The following is a 15,767-nucleotide window of genomic DNA, read 5'->3' as shown; positions in this document are numbered from 1 at the left end:
AGAGCGAGAGAGAGATCAGTCCAGAGGTGAGTTAAATTACTCACACACAGGATAATATCAGAAGCTTCAAAATAAAAGCATGCAATTTAGCACTAAGACATTTCATTATATATCTTAGATCTAATATTATAATATACTTTATTGTGTTAATATTTTATATTGTCATGTAACTTTATACTATATTATAATTGTTCTATATTTCTATATTAATAAAGATAAACACTAAATATCATTACTCAATCACATTATACATTATAGTCTGGTGCACTATTACAATTAATCACACCACTGTCACTTTATTTTCTAATTTTGTCCAACTGCGCCTTTTAGTTCTCTAAACTAAACTAAACTAAACTAAACTAAACTAAACTAAAGATCATAAAAGTCATCATAATGAGAAACTTTCTCAAAATAAAGACATAGTATCTTAAAATAATGAGTTAGTAGCCTGGTAGACTTGGTCAACATTTTAGAGAAAGTTTCTCATTATTTTGAGATACTTCGTCATTATTTTGAAAAATCTTCTCATTATTTTGAGATACTAAGTAAATATGTATTTTGCGATAGGCTACTTAGTCATTATTTTGAAATAAGAAGTGATTATTTTGAGATATTTAGTAAACATTTTGCGATACTTGAAAAGTTTGTCCGTATAATGATTTACAGGTTTTTTTTCACAAGGCTAAGTCATCTTTTCTGGCGGAAATACGCTTTTATCTATTCTGATTCATACTTGAGGGGTCAAAAAAGTAGGCTATCTTATTTTGAAATATATAACCGGATATAGCCGTTATGCTGTTCGCTAGCTTAGCCTCCCGTCTGTAAACAAGAGCAGCGCCTGTCCAGCTCCCCGCACAACAACAAACGCACTTTCAGCGACAGGAAGAGACGCAAGAGAGAGAGAAAAGGACATTTAACATGTGGTTTAGTCACCAGACACCTTTGTAAAGTTACGAGTGTGTGGATAAGACGATGTAAAAAGGACGAAGAACACGTCGCATCCAGATTTTCCCGGCAGACTTTGTAGAGCAGCTGTCCCGGACTGTCCTGTCCACCGTGCACGGTAAATTAACCAGGGTTTACTGGATTTATTTTTACTAATTTATAAGAATATTGTAAGTGATGGAGTAAAGGGTTGTAGCTGTAAAACTACATGTGTGTCTTGTTTGTTTTTGTAAGTTCATGGACAATCCTGAAAGTAACGTATGAGAGTCCGTACAGGTGTGCGAAGGTTTGATTAATTGCTCGGGGTCGCTGTTCCCTTTTTAGCTTAAAAAACACACTATTTGTAAATCATGGAGGTAATAAAGTGTAGCCTCTTTGCTCAGATATCTCAAACAAATTAATTTACAATGTAAAATGTAGCCTGGAGGGCCCCTTGAAGTCTTTATGGTGCTCTCTAGTTCCCCTTTTATCAACGTGTGCACCAGGCGTGGCAGGTTTGCTGGGTTTAGACATAACAAAGTGCCTGCTAGATACAGACTCATTTCCTGCTCAGACTTCAGCTCCCTTTCTGAGCACAACTAAACAATTTCCTTATCATGGACCATGCATTCATCTCCTGAAAAAACCCCATTACACTGTCCTGTGCTCTCAATGATGTCCCACTGGTAAAGTCTATGAGACAGATGTTTTTATTATATTTTCAACAGTTGACCCTTCGCATTCGCACTTAATTCCCCTTTATCCGCCCTATTATAGGACAGTCTGTTCCAGTGTTGGTGAGCTAGATCTACTCTTTCTTAAAGCTGGAAATCTCCAAGAAAAATAAATGTGTAGCATCATTTGGGACTTGAAATGAGGTATGCCCCATAGAAAATAAATGGGGGTGCTGACTTTGTATAAGCTAAAAAGGCTAAATACCAATATAAGGTTTACATTCCAGCTCTGTTGGCAAGCAGGAACCAGAATGTATGCATCTCTTGGGTGCAAGAGGACCATTCTTTGTGTATGGCGACACAGTGGCAGACTTCAAATTCCAGTGACAACACGAAACAATCCATGGTCTATTTTGTAGCTTGTATGTAAGAGAGAGCGGTTCACAATTATTGGCTGACCTGCCTTGGGGCTCAGCAATAACGTATGTGAATTCTTTAAATGAATGGCATTCCCCCTCTGATGTGTCTGCAGCCACTTTTGGCTCGACATAGAGGCACTTGTCACAGTATTTTTGCATTGCCAGATGCACTGTGGGACCAGAACGCCGGTTTGTGTTTTACTGGGAGAAACTAAGGCGGTAATTCAGTGTTTTGCAGACAAAAGTTAGCTTGTTGGTTAATTAGATTTATGCTGCATACGTGCACAGCAGGTCTGTAGTGTCTTTATACCCCAAACAAATCCCCAAGTGTGCTCATTTAATTAATGAAGCTAAAAAAAGCACCTTGTCTATTTATTGTGCGCAGCTGCCTCATTTGTAAACAAAGGCCAAATACTTGGAATGAGATGATTACACGACAAAGAAGAACAAACAAGCTGAACAGCGGAGCAACTCTCCCAGCGCCAGCCCTGAACCCCTAACTACAGGATGTTTTATTCAGCTTAAACGCACACAGAGGTCAAGTGCTTACCTCAGCACAAGCTTTAAAAAAGCCTGGACTGTGAGCCTTGACAGTGGGAGGCCACACTTGGTTTGCATTGTTGTCTCAAATGATTGTATTAAGCCCAGGGCAAGCTTCCCGCAAACATCGTCAGAGGAACTGCTTTGTCAGCATATCAGGGTTTTAGCATCCCTGTGGACATCTTGTCTTCTACATGACAGGAATATTATGACTCTGCATGTTTAGTATTGGGGTTTCATAGCATTGTATCTATCTGAATCCAGTATAAATATTATTTATTTATGATTTTCATTGCCCTCAGTACAGTAACAAAATAAAGTTTTCAACAAATGTTAAAGCAACTACATGGTTTTGTTTAACCATTTTTATTAATTTGACAAAACATGTCAAACTACTACTAAATGCTTCAGTGATAAATAGACTAAAACAATAGTCTAAAGAAAGAAGTCTAAATAATATAAGAATTTGACCAAGCATTCAATGCTAAACGTATTTGGATGAGAAAACAAAGGTGAGTGGAGGAATTCTGACCCAAACTGTGTTGTAAACATCCATCACAGTTTACAGACCTTCCTGCTTTAACATTGATTTAACTGGATTAACCGTAGTTATGCGTGCACACAGTTTTCTTGTTCTGAGAGATTATTAGACATTTCAGGTGTGCTCACTTTCACTTTACCTCCAAATAAAAATGTTTTTGATAATCTGGCTAAACCTTCTGTCTGATCATCTAAAAGCTTGTTTGTTCTCACCCCTATTTTACCCTCCGATTTCTTTTGGCACTCACCTTGTTATTTGACTTTGTGAAATTGGTGAAACGGGGATGGAGGTGTTGGTATTTATTAGTCTAAAAGCCCCTGTTTCATAATAGATGATGTTTTTTCTGTAAGTGATACCTCTGTGTCATGCTGCTGCTGTGACTTTTTCCCCTTGAGTCTTTTAAACTGGAGGTCAAGTTCCTCCATTCTTTGTGTTACGGCTACGCAAACCGTCTCCTTGAAGAACAAATAGAAAGAGAGAAACTTTAGAAGACAACACAACACAGGGAACACAGTGGGAAGTGTTTTGCTGTCAGGCCGCATAAAGACCTTGTTGTGTTTTTAGTTTTCCTGAGGGCCTGTCACGTCAAATGTGAAATGCTGATTTAGTATTTTGTGGGTTTTCTTTGTCTATGTAGTGTCCCATTGTGTTGAATTTACTCTCCTGTTGCTGGTTGCTTACTGTAATTAGTGCTGTTGCACAGTTTCCCACACCACAGTGTATAAAACAGTCCAAAAAAATAATGACACTGTGACTCAGTGCAGCTTTTTAAACAATGAGCCGTGACGCAAAAATAGTTGTCAAGCTTATTACGTCTGTTTAGTCTGTACATAACAAAAGAAGGCATACATCAACAGTTTTACTTACATTTCAATCTGCTGAAGGAAGGAAGGAAGTTTGATTTCGTGGTGTGGTTGGCAGACGGCTGGTTGTTAAGGATCTGCTGTAGTATCACAACACGCTGTATAAAACTCTTCAGCAATATGCTGAATCCACAACACATGCTGTATGTTGACAAAACACCATGAGCGCAGATGTGGCCTAACATCACTCCTCCCTTCCTCTTCCTTCAGAGCAGATACGTTTTTATCTAGCTTCTAATGTTTCTTTGAACTTGCGTGGTATACCAGGCGGGCTTTACAGTGATTCAGATCTGGCAATTCATGTTCTTCTTACCTTTCGGCCACAGGTAGTTGATTAAAACCCATTAAAAATATATATGATTTTTAATACTTTAATACTTTAATAGTCTCTTTAATCATAAATGTATACTTTACTTTTTGTTCTAAACCAAATATTTTAACCACAATAAGAAAGTTGGTATAAATAAACAAACTGATTGCAACTACAGGTGGCTGATGGGGAATTGTTTGCATTTCTTTCCACTCAGATATGTCTTATGATATTTGTGTCACTCAGCTGTAATGTAGCTTTTGAGACCACGAAGTCAAAATATTGAAAGATACCCTGCAGAGTTATCAGGACAAACACTGTAGTCTAATATTTACATTCAGTATTTCTCAACAAAACACGCTTTGTGTATCCTTAAAGCCTAACAAATGTGTTCAATGCATTTTCTTTCCTCAAAACATTTTCAAAGCTGATTTTAATCTATATGTTTTAGAACCAGCATTCTTTACATCCCTGTTTACATCATCCAGCAGTCTTCTTCTTCTTTTCTGTTTGCCAAGGGACGTCACACAGCCCCTGTTTAATTGTATGTCCAATATTTGCATTACCACCCCCTACAAGTCAACACAGTACTTGTACTCATCTGTGTGGTAATAGAGGATGAGATTTAAACAAAACGGGGACCTGCTCATCCAAACATTACTCCTTTCATCATGGAGTGTTCACACTCTCCCTAGTGTAAATCTACCTTTCAATCCTATGTACATGATACAGTATAAAACAAAGACAGACATCGATCTAGTCTCTGTCATTATTCACAAAAATCGGGCTGGTGGTTGACAAACAAACCGAATACATTACCTCCTTGGCAGAGATGATTAGTGCTGAATTTATTAGACGAGTATAAAGAAATCTTTCCCGTCCTTAAAACCTTCCTTACAGACTTTATCTACTCTGCTGGATTGGTTTGGTATTCTTAGCCAATGTTTTGAGCACAGCTGGACTGCACAGCTGTCTGAGGGCACTGGGAGGCAGCGGCCAAGGTTTCAGAGATCTGGGAGCCTGGCTGAGTGTCTGTCCTGACCCGAGCAGGTGACATCTCTGAACATAATTATTTGAAGAAGATAGAGACACACACACACACACACACACACACACACCTCTGGTCAGACCTTGCGGGATTTTTGCTTTGTCCCAATTTTCTGTTACAGAGCACAGCGGTCATTAATCTGTCAACTTATTTTACCTCCCATATTGCCATATTTTCTCACCCACTTTCCTAGAGCTATGGCTAATGGCCCCATTTCAATGCAAATGGACCGTGGTACCACAACAAACCCCCATCCATATTTAAAAATGTGAGCCAGAACTTTCCCTACCTCTTTACCTGTACAATAAGTTATGTCATATATCACAGTGCATTTATGTTTTTCATTTTGTTGTGATTCCTAATTGACGGTGTGTCTTAATCCTCTCGTTGGAGAATACAGTAAAGCTGAGCCTGTGTGCTAATAGACCTTTTTCACATGTCACCGTTGGAAAAGCATCAGTGTAAAAAAATCAAATGAATGACTTCATTTGGCTGCTTTAGTTTCAGGGTCATGTTATCACGGCCCCACTGTCATGGCTTACTGGGACACTTAAATAGAACGGAGTCATCATAATGTTTTTAGTAATACCTGTAAATCTTGTAGAAAAAGTAAAACTGGGATAAAAACCTTATTATCTTGACAATCTGAGCTGTAATGTAAGAGAAGAACTTTAGGGCTCCAACCAATTATTACCTCCATGATTCGTTCAGACTCTAAAATGTCACAAAATGCCAATCATAATTGATCAACAGTCCAAAGCCCAATGACAAAAGAACATAAAATGTGAACTTGATTATCAAATAATGTTTTGTTGTTTAATTGTTTTAGTTGAGTTCATCTATGTGTTTCTTTTCAGATTGATTATATTGTCTGAAAAAATTAACTTCATTTTATCAATCAATTTTTTGCAGAATAATAATTAATTACCAGGTGCGCCACAGTTCGGTCTCATCCACTTGTCTTGTCTTGGCTGAATCTGAAAATGAAGGGTTGTTTTTTATCTGAACATGTCGCAAAGTGGAAATGATTGCAACCAATGTTGTTCTTTATTCTACAAACAGTGCAGTGTTCATCCCTTGAATAGTAATAACTGAAATAATAAATAACCTCCTCCCTGCTCAACTACTATAAACACATTATTTAAAAAAATCTCCCAAATCTGTGCCCTTTTTTCCCCTCAGAATTGACTCACGCTGCTGCATTTATCCAGCAGCCACTTTGTGATTTGGTCCCAAAGAACCACTGCTGCAGTACTGATTAGATTTACAGTTTTGTAAACAGTCCAGATAAGATGCCAGAGCGGCTGGACTTTGCTGCCTTCACAGCAAAGCACCATTGACATCACTAAGTGACTGGGGTGAAAGTGTCCTTGGAGGGGAGGGGGGGGGGGAACCCTTATCCAGGATAACCTGAAAGGGGACTCTGAAGTCATTGAATTACTCGTACTGCATCAGTTCTGGTAGGAACTCCACTGAGCAGTTTAGCGGTGGCATGGCTCTGTCCACCTCTTCGGTCGAGATTTAAAAACCTCAAAAACTCTTGGATGGATTGGCATGAAATTCTTACTGACTTTGATGATCCCATTTCCACCTTCACCATGAGGATGAAGTTTGTGGTTTTGAGTGTCTCAACAGCTATGTATTACCTTTTTTAAAATTTGGTACATGCATCCATGTCTCCATCAGGATGATTTAGTGTTTAGCACTCATGATAACACGCTAAACATGGTAAACATTAAATCAGCATGCTATAATTGTCATTGTGTAATGTTGACGTTACTATGTAGTAGGGCTGATTTATGTTTCTGTCAAACGACTAATCGATTAGTAGAGTAATCTTTGCAGCTCTACCATTTAGCTCAAAGTACAGCCTTCCGAATGATGAGATATTTCTTTGATTGTTGGAAAGAGAAGTACAGTGTAACTGGCCGGTTTACATGGGCTCAGACGTCAAGGTTAGTCAGAGGACGGAGGCACAATTTTGTTTGGCCATGATCCCAAAAGTAAGTTGTCAGGAGAATATTTTACATTGGATGTAAACGTATTGGGCTCCATCATCTGTTGTCACTTGTGCATGATTATGAGAGTTTAAAAGTACATGAAAAACAACATGCCATGTTCCCATGAGCAGCTGTGATTGGCGGAGGTAGTTAGTGTGATCATGACATTCACAGCTGCTGCAGGGAGGCCCATATGTGCTGATGTACAGGCCTGGAGCCTTTCTGACTTCTAGTTTGCTCTCACGCTCTTTTTGTCCTCTCTCACCACCACCATCATTTTCACTTTCTCATCAGCTGTGTCAACTGCCCGGTGTCCTGCTATAATCCATCTCACACCTTCTGACTGCGTAGCCCACAGTCGTTCTCAGACTGTGGTCAGTCACATGAGAAAACAGACAAAGCGGTAAGCAGTTTGAGATAGAGTTGTGTATCAGATTGAAATAGTTCCCAACCAAGATAAAAACAAATATCCCTGTGTCCTGTTCATCTGCAGAAAATCCAGATTATTACAATTGCACTTAAATGGGGATGCACTCGTTTTGCTTAGAAATAAAGTTAACAAACTACATAGCCTGTGACGATGAATCTTTTGAATTTCCAGCTCTAACTTGTTGTAGTCATGCTCATGCAGTTTTCCTGTGCATTATGAGGTTATTACTGACATTTGACTTGTGCTTTCCCTTCAAATAAAGTGGTTTGCAGAATATTTCTAAACTGTAGACTTGTTTACAACCCGTCTGATCGTCTGTTTCTTGTCTCAACTTTGTGATGCCGCTGTCTTCCCAGATCCCAATACAGATCTATCATAACCCTTAGAAAGAATGTCCAAAATTATGAAAACAAGACCCAACTTAACCGCAATTCTCCATTACATTTAAATCTTTGGAGTCACTGATCTTCTCTCTCTTTCACGCTTCTCTGTTTCAATCGCTACTTCAGTTTTTATCCACTTTTGCCATCATTTCCTCCTTTTCAATCACTCAACAAGGTCATTTAACTTATTTTTCTTTTCTTTTTTTCAGTTTTCAAACGTGGTCAAACACCAAACATGGCTTTTTCACCGGTTTGACCAAAACAATGCTTTTACTCTCCATCCTTTTTGTTTAGTTTTCTTGCAGTTAGTGGCACAGTGTGTAAGTGGGACGGCCCCTCCCTGAGGCTGGTTGTTTGGGTATTTTTAAATACATTTCTCCTCGCTCTCTGTGTGTGATTTCTGACCTGACTATAATCTCCTGCTGAGAGGCCAAGAGATGGACGGCACACAAACACACTCTCCATTAAACACCGGTATTAATATGCACAAAAACAAACGAGACACACAGTGAGTCCTGAAGTGAAGGTTTTTTAAGTGGAGAGGCTGACTATGTGGTGGGAGGCAGGCAGACTGAGAGGGGAAGAGGTGGCAGGAAAGAACGAGGGTGAGGATCAGACGCTACGTGGGTGGTGGGATGCACGGTCGGGCAGTAACTGCGTCACAGCGTTGCATAAGAGCTTACACAGGCAGTGGGTCTGAAGAAATTAGTGTGGAGAGACGTCAGTCCTGCCTGCGCACTCGGAGAGGGCGAGAGATGTCGATTACTCAAACAATGCACAGTTCATCCATCCACACTTAACAGAACAGTCAAAGCTGCCTGACTTTTTCATTATGTATCGTTTTATTTTTACCTCTTCTTTTTAGTTGACAGATGAGCCATTATTGCCTTCCTGTGCACACTTCCTTGAATTTATAAATCTCAAAATAAAAGCATTCTCTCCCGTCATTTTTACATACAATACAGTTTATATGACACTTTCTATTTTCAGTTTTATACATAATACAGCCACATGTATCAATTATTTACTCGCCTTCTAAATGATAATTACCTCAGAACTATAGAATCTTTTCGGGCCAGTTTAAGTCTGTTCATTGACTTTTAATGCAATTTTGCAACGTCTAAAATTACCCTTGCATTCTGTCTGAACACACAACAGTGTTTTTTGCCTTATTGTCTATTATGTATTCACTCCAACAATCTAGTTAGAAAATGTAAGTTGCTCAAAAATAAAAAGGCCTTCGATACTTGAAACCATACAATATTAGCGTTGGGCGATTGTTTCTATGTAGGGGTGGGGGGAGTTACGTCACATTGCCCCAGTGAAATGCCAGCATGGACTCTATGAAATATTTGAACCTTTAAGTTTTCTAAATGCAATACAGTTAAAGTACCGGTAACCTGAATAAAGTCTGAACTTTTTATTTAACAAATAATTTAACATTATAATGGCGACTGGCGATGTAGGGCCTCGGCTCAAAAAGAGACGACTGCAAACTGGTTTGTAATTAAGGATTTAAAATTGCACCGTTACGCGTGCTGTTTAATGGGGCTCAGTAGGCGGACCCGCTGCTCCTACAGAAACATCTCTAAATGATTCTCAAGATAATATTTTTAGTTATTTCTTATTTCGAATAGTAAGTTGGTTAAGTTATCCTCGATCATCCCTTCAATCGTCTGTATGCGATCTGATTGCCAGTCTGCACTAGCCTGTTGCAAAGTGGTTCGGTTAATTCTCAGTATTTCTTTTAATGGTACGAATCTGATTTAACATTTATTCCAGAAAAACTGCACCTCTTCACTAACAGCTGCACTCCTGGTCCTTCAGTTTTAGAAGTGGATGCAGTTTTCTCTCTGTAGGTTTCCAAAATGTGGGAGGATGTTTGAGGTTTGGCCTGGATGGTCCTGAATGAGGATGTCTGACAAAATACAGAGATTCTGTGCTGTTTAAGATGGAATGTGATGCTTTCCATGTGGGCCATCATTTGCTGTCCAAACAAGGCAGACATGCCAGTTTTCCCAACGGATTCACTTTCCACCCTCTGCCCATTTTATTCTTTAAAATACACAGCTGTATGACCTTCCAGTCTTCTCTATAACAGTGTATGCTGTTATGTTCACACAACTATGTACAAGCAAACAGCTGTGAAATGAAAAGGAATCATGTTTTCAGTTATTCTTAATGGGCTGGTGTGCTTAAAAAAAGAAGCATTGTTTTATTTAGTAAAGAATTGTCAACACATCTGTTTGTATGATTTCCCTTTTATGCTACACCACTTCCCTATATCCTAAGCGGCCTTTGTTCAGGGTGTGTTGTTATTGCATCTCTTATGCGGTTTGTTAACTTGTCTGAAACCTTTGGCACACAGCTGAACATTAGGATAATAAACCTAAGTGCTGTGGTGTAGCAGTGTTTGGATAGGGGAGAGGTGGGTCGCCACCCTGTGTGCTCTGTTTATTGTGATGCCTCAGGTTGTCCACAATCTTGTCCCTGTGATGTATCATGTACTATTTGTTGTACTTGGTAATTAGAGTAATCTTTACTTTTGAAGTAATTATGTCAAATATCGTAACAGTATTGATGAGATAAATTAAGATAATGCCTATTTTCTTATTTTGTCCAAACAGGCCTGATCTCGCACTTCTCTATGAAATACTGAACAGACAACCTGCTCTGTATTATTTTTTACAATCCTGCCTACAGAATAAACCAAAATCTTTGTTCTCTTTTTCTCTCATCTGTCTGTCTCCAGTTTCACATTTGAAAAGATATTAACAGTCTTTGAATGTGCTATGAAAACTTCCAGGACACGCTCATAGATGTCCAAACCCTTAGATCAATAGATCAATAGATATAGATCAATTTGAGCACTGCTAGGATGCACAAATGGGTACCTTTGTTCCCCTTTGACCTTTTATTGATCGTGGCACTCTGAGGCAGATTGTATTTGTTTTATTGTTAAATAGGGATGAAGAGAGGGATACAGTTGCGATGTTAAATAGTGTATTTTACGTCAGGCGTCATATTTTTACCTCCCATATACACAATCCATAAATACTCAAGGAACAAATAAATTAGGTACGTGTCCGATTACTAATTAAATACTCTTTATTTGTCTCCAATCACTTAATGTGGACATAAAACCCTTGTAATGACACTTGTTACCTGCTTAATCAATCACCATTTCAAACAGTAGGGCCTCTGTTCAATGCAGGTAGTTACATGTACATTATCTGATTTGAACCGTCATTAAAGCACTTCTTGTCTCCTTCAAAGGAACTTTCTGAGAGGGGTTAACTCGTACGAATTTCTCCCAAATAAAATGACTTTACCCTCTGATGGAGAAGAACAAGTAACTTCTCATATTTACTCCCCAGCTATTGATTGTTGATTGATTTATGGGTCATTTAACAGGTCATAGTGAGGTTTAGTGGTATTGAAGGCTGTCTTTGAAGGTGTCCATTCAGCAGATTAATAATGTAATGAAATGGTAATCTACTCTCTTTTCATTCAGTGCACATGCTCCTCTTTCTGTAGGTCTCCCTCTGCTGTTTGGTTTTCCTTTTCAATGTGGAATGGCAGGTGTGGGGAGCGGCCCTCTTAAGTAAACATCTGATTATAATCTGTGGTTTGATTGTCTTTCAAGCAAACCACTATTAATACTAGTACTTTACAGGGCTCTCAGTATACACTATGGCACTTTCACAGTGCAACATTTACTGTAAGAAGCCGTCTTCAAGCCATCGGGATTGAGCTACATTACATGTGGGAAGCCACAGTCTCCTCAGCACTTCCATCTGTCTGTAACGTACAATATGTTGGGCACAGATGAACGAGCGGAAGGTTTTTCGTTTTTAGTAAAGCCTTTACACTTAGTTGTAGCACTACAGGCAGATGGTATCGTTCATTTTTAGCAAACACCTCTGATCCTCCTGATTTAAACCAGGATGCTCAATAACAAATGAGCTGCTTCTCCACTCTGTTTCTGCTCCGAGCACAGTGCACCACTGTCTGATGGTATTTCTTTTCATTTATAAAATGATTGGTTGACATATTGATTTTATATTTTTTTATACAAAACTCGCATGCATAAGGTGTAGTTATTACAGATATAACTAGAAAGCATTGAGAGTACATGCCTCGGCCAAAGTCTTAACAATCTTTTTGAAAAAAAAATGTTTATAAAAGAAAATACTGAAATGTTGGATCTCCATCACATACACAATCATGTAGGTTTAAGCTTTGGCTTAAAGCAGTCACCAGCACCTCTAAAGCTCAAGAAATGAGCAGGTTATATCTCATGTGTTTAATACTTACTTAAAACTAAGCATAAAAATGTCACATTGTCGTTTTTGTGGGAGTTATGTGCTGTATTATTTCTAGGTTTAATGCAGTAACTTTGTGGGGTTTTATTATCCCTGAATGTTTAAATCTATTAACTTTTTATAAGATTTTTGTATTTTTATCTAATATCTGGAAGAAAAACATACAGTAATGTAGAGGCTGAGGTAACCACTGGGGCTATACCATATATCAAGAAATATAAAACGTTATTTTCTACATCACTGCATGTAAAGTATTTGCCTGGTATTGGGAGACTGCAGAATTGAAGTTGCGAAGTTAAGGTCAGTGGCTGTATCCACATACAGTAGATTTGATCTGTACACTCTTTTCTGGCACCATGTTGCTTTTGTTTATTCTTCTATTGGTCAGTTCGTTCGACCCGACACAAATCGCTTGCTGAAAACATGATGTGCCAAATGTAATCTAAAGTATGTCTGAAATAATGGTTGTCTGGTCTATTCACTTTTGGCACTTTTCTCAGGCTCTTCTACTCTTTATTTATTTATAATATTCTAATATTTGACCACTTATACACTAGCTTAATGAATTACAGATGGACCCTGTAATTTCTTTCCAGATGGTGACAGTGTGCTTCTTAATACTTTAATTCTTTTCGGATGTAAAGGAAGAATTTGATCCTCATTTTATTATTACCATAACACATGTATTTTTTTACTTAGAAACTGTGTTTTTCTCAAGTTTAAACCTCATAGGACCATAGAAAAGAAAAAACCTGTTGGGGAAAATGACAATGTTTTGACTTTACTCTGAGGACTCTTGTTTACTGAACTGGGTGCTAGTTTTGGACTCTGTCTTCACTCCTGTTGACATGGAAAATCCCCTCAGTCTCAACCTTCCTCCATGTGAAGCCTTTTTGCCGTCATGACTCAGATTTTCCTCTTTCCCGCTGACTTCTATAAACACACATGTCATATTTCAGGTTTTCCAACTCACCACAGTGATAGTAGTCTCACTGCTTCTCTTCTGCTGATTCAACGACATTAATTGTTTTTTTGCTTTTTCTCCCCTCAGTCTGGGAGAATAGAGGGACGAAGAGAGAATGAGGATCTGCTCTCCAGTGTGAGTTCTTGGGATGCTTGACAGACCTGTACGCCATGCTTTTCTAAGGCCTCCAGAAGCTAAAGACAGGGTGTCATTAAAAGGTAAGTGGAATCTATTGGATGAAATGTGGTTAAAATTTGAACAAAAGAGACATTTTAACTTTGAGCTGCTCTTGAAGTTTGATTGTTTTGCAAACGTTCTCTGATTACTGCAGGAATCTTCTCTCTCCCAAAGCTGCTGCGTTAAGTTGTGTTAATTCTCTGACATCTGAAACCAAGCATTTCTGGTAGAAACTTTATTGACATTAAGAATTGGCTGCAGCTTGTCACACACATAACAGTGCACATCCTATCATGTGTGGATGTTAACACATTCCTGCTGTGTGGGAGTTAGCAACAGATCTTAATCATGGATAGGGTTCTGCTGTAATTCCAGAGCTGGAGGCGTAACCCTAATCTCTTTGGCACATTATACAGTAAATCAGAGTGTGGCTAAGTCGGGTCCCTGCCAACTCAATACAGCCATCCCATTTCTGTGGATTTATGACAAGGATTTACTAGGAGTAGTTATTTCAATCTACAAAGCTCTCTCTCTCTCTCTCTCTCTCCCTTGTTTTCATTTGTGTTTGAAACTGATGAGCTACCCCCTGCCAAGTGCTAGACGTTCACACTAGTTTTATTTCGGAGGTGTTCCTGGGCTGCTTTGTGACATGGAGGATTATTTTGGAAGTAAGGGCCGGCTGGTCGAGGCCAGTTTTAGCTGCAGTGTCCAGAGGGAGTGATGTCCCCACACAGTCAGTGCGGACATTGATGGATGACCTAGATCTTTGTCGGTTTCTTGTCCCAGACGTGAGGTGTTGTTATGAAAATATAGATGGAAGCAGGCTGGGGGACCGCAGAGAGATGGCAGCTCAGCCTATGATGGATGACCCCCTGCTGGGCATCTGCTATAGATCCAGATTAACTAGAATTGAAGCCTCTAAGGAGCCACTTTCAATGTTCACCAGTAATTGGCCCACAGACGGCACTCACAAATGTTTTGTGTATCTCCTGTAGGATAATAAACTTTATATGACTTACGAGGATAAACCACCAGACAGATGTACAAAACATTTCTTATGAACCACACTAGAATTATGTGTTGTAAGTGGAATTTTACTTTATTTCCCTCATGGTTTTCCCTTGGTTATCCTGGAGATGAGAGGAAGGAAGCCACAGAGTAGTCATTTTACTTTACTGCTTCCACCTGTAAATCAACTCGCTCAAAAGGGGCTGAGTCATGTTAGGCCCCCCCTCTAGCCTATAAAGAGGCAGTGTTAATGGTGGCATTCACAGAGGTGATTTGCAGCCTGCTTCTTTATCCCAGCACTGGTGGCCTTGGGGCGGCTGATTGATGGTGTTTGTTTGTCCAATCTTGGACTCTTAACAGAGAGTGGTTTCTGTTGCTTTGGCTGCAGGGGACGGGACTTAACTTGTGGCATATTCAGTGTTCTCCAGACCTCCCGTTGAGACCGATGTGACCGAGAATGACCTTGAAGTCCTTCTCCTACGTCTCATTGCTTGAAGGACAAACTTTGTGCCTACCAGTGTGACCCAGTTTTAGGAGCAGGAAGAGAGAGAGGGAAGTGTGCGTGCGTGTAAGGCCTAGCCTACTTCTCGTACCCTACTTTACCCCTCTTCATCTGGAGCTGACCTGCTGAGCTCCGACAGCGCCATCTCATCCTGTTGTATCTCTTTTTTTTAAAATTCATTTTGGCCAGATGGTGGATTACAGGTCAAGGCAAAAGCTGAATGCTGTTGCTATCACAAGAAAATACTCTCATCCACTGGTTACACAGGATGTTAGACCCTAAATATTATATAACACATGGATATTCCACATTGATTATAGCAGGAAAGAGGTATAAAACAAAAATGTATACATTCAATTTCACAACTTGTGTTCCATAAATTTACGCCAATCAGCATTTTCATTAACAACTACACGTAATGTTAAAAACGGTTGTTACGTTATGGCGTTATTGTTATAAGCTGAAAAACTTTCTGACCTGCATTTTTGCTATTTTGGTTCACTCGCCACTTTCACCGCTCTCGACAACCTTATTTCCAGGAGCAGTAAACTGTTTTCAAAGTTTGTTTACTCTGTCTAATATTGGTATCTAATAAGATAGTGGTCATACCAGCCCAAGTAAAGGGTGTAGCAGCAAAACTCTGTGATTTGTGTGCGATG

General features: G+C 39.2%; 1 protein-coding gene across 1 annotated transcript in view; it reads left to right on the top strand.

The window, feature by feature from the left end:
* The first annotated feature begins 810 nt into the window (after positions 1–810).
* Positions 811–15,767, top strand: part of LOC115024593 (leucine zipper putative tumor suppressor 2 homolog) — a 33,407-nt gene continuing 18,450 nt past the window's right edge. Inside the window, 2 exon segments of the mRNA XM_029456340.1 lie at positions 811–1,063; positions 13,509–13,639. The gene's annotated coding sequence lies outside the window, so the exon portion shown is untranslated.

The sequence above is a fragment of the Cottoperca gobio genome, chromosome 19 (assembly GCF_900634415.1).
Source record: "Cottoperca gobio chromosome 19, fCotGob3.1, whole genome shotgun sequence".
NCBI classification, from domain to species: Eukaryota; Metazoa; Chordata; class Actinopteri; order Perciformes; family Bovichtidae; genus Cottoperca; species Cottoperca gobio.
This window is presented reverse-complemented; position numbering and strand designations above follow the sequence as displayed.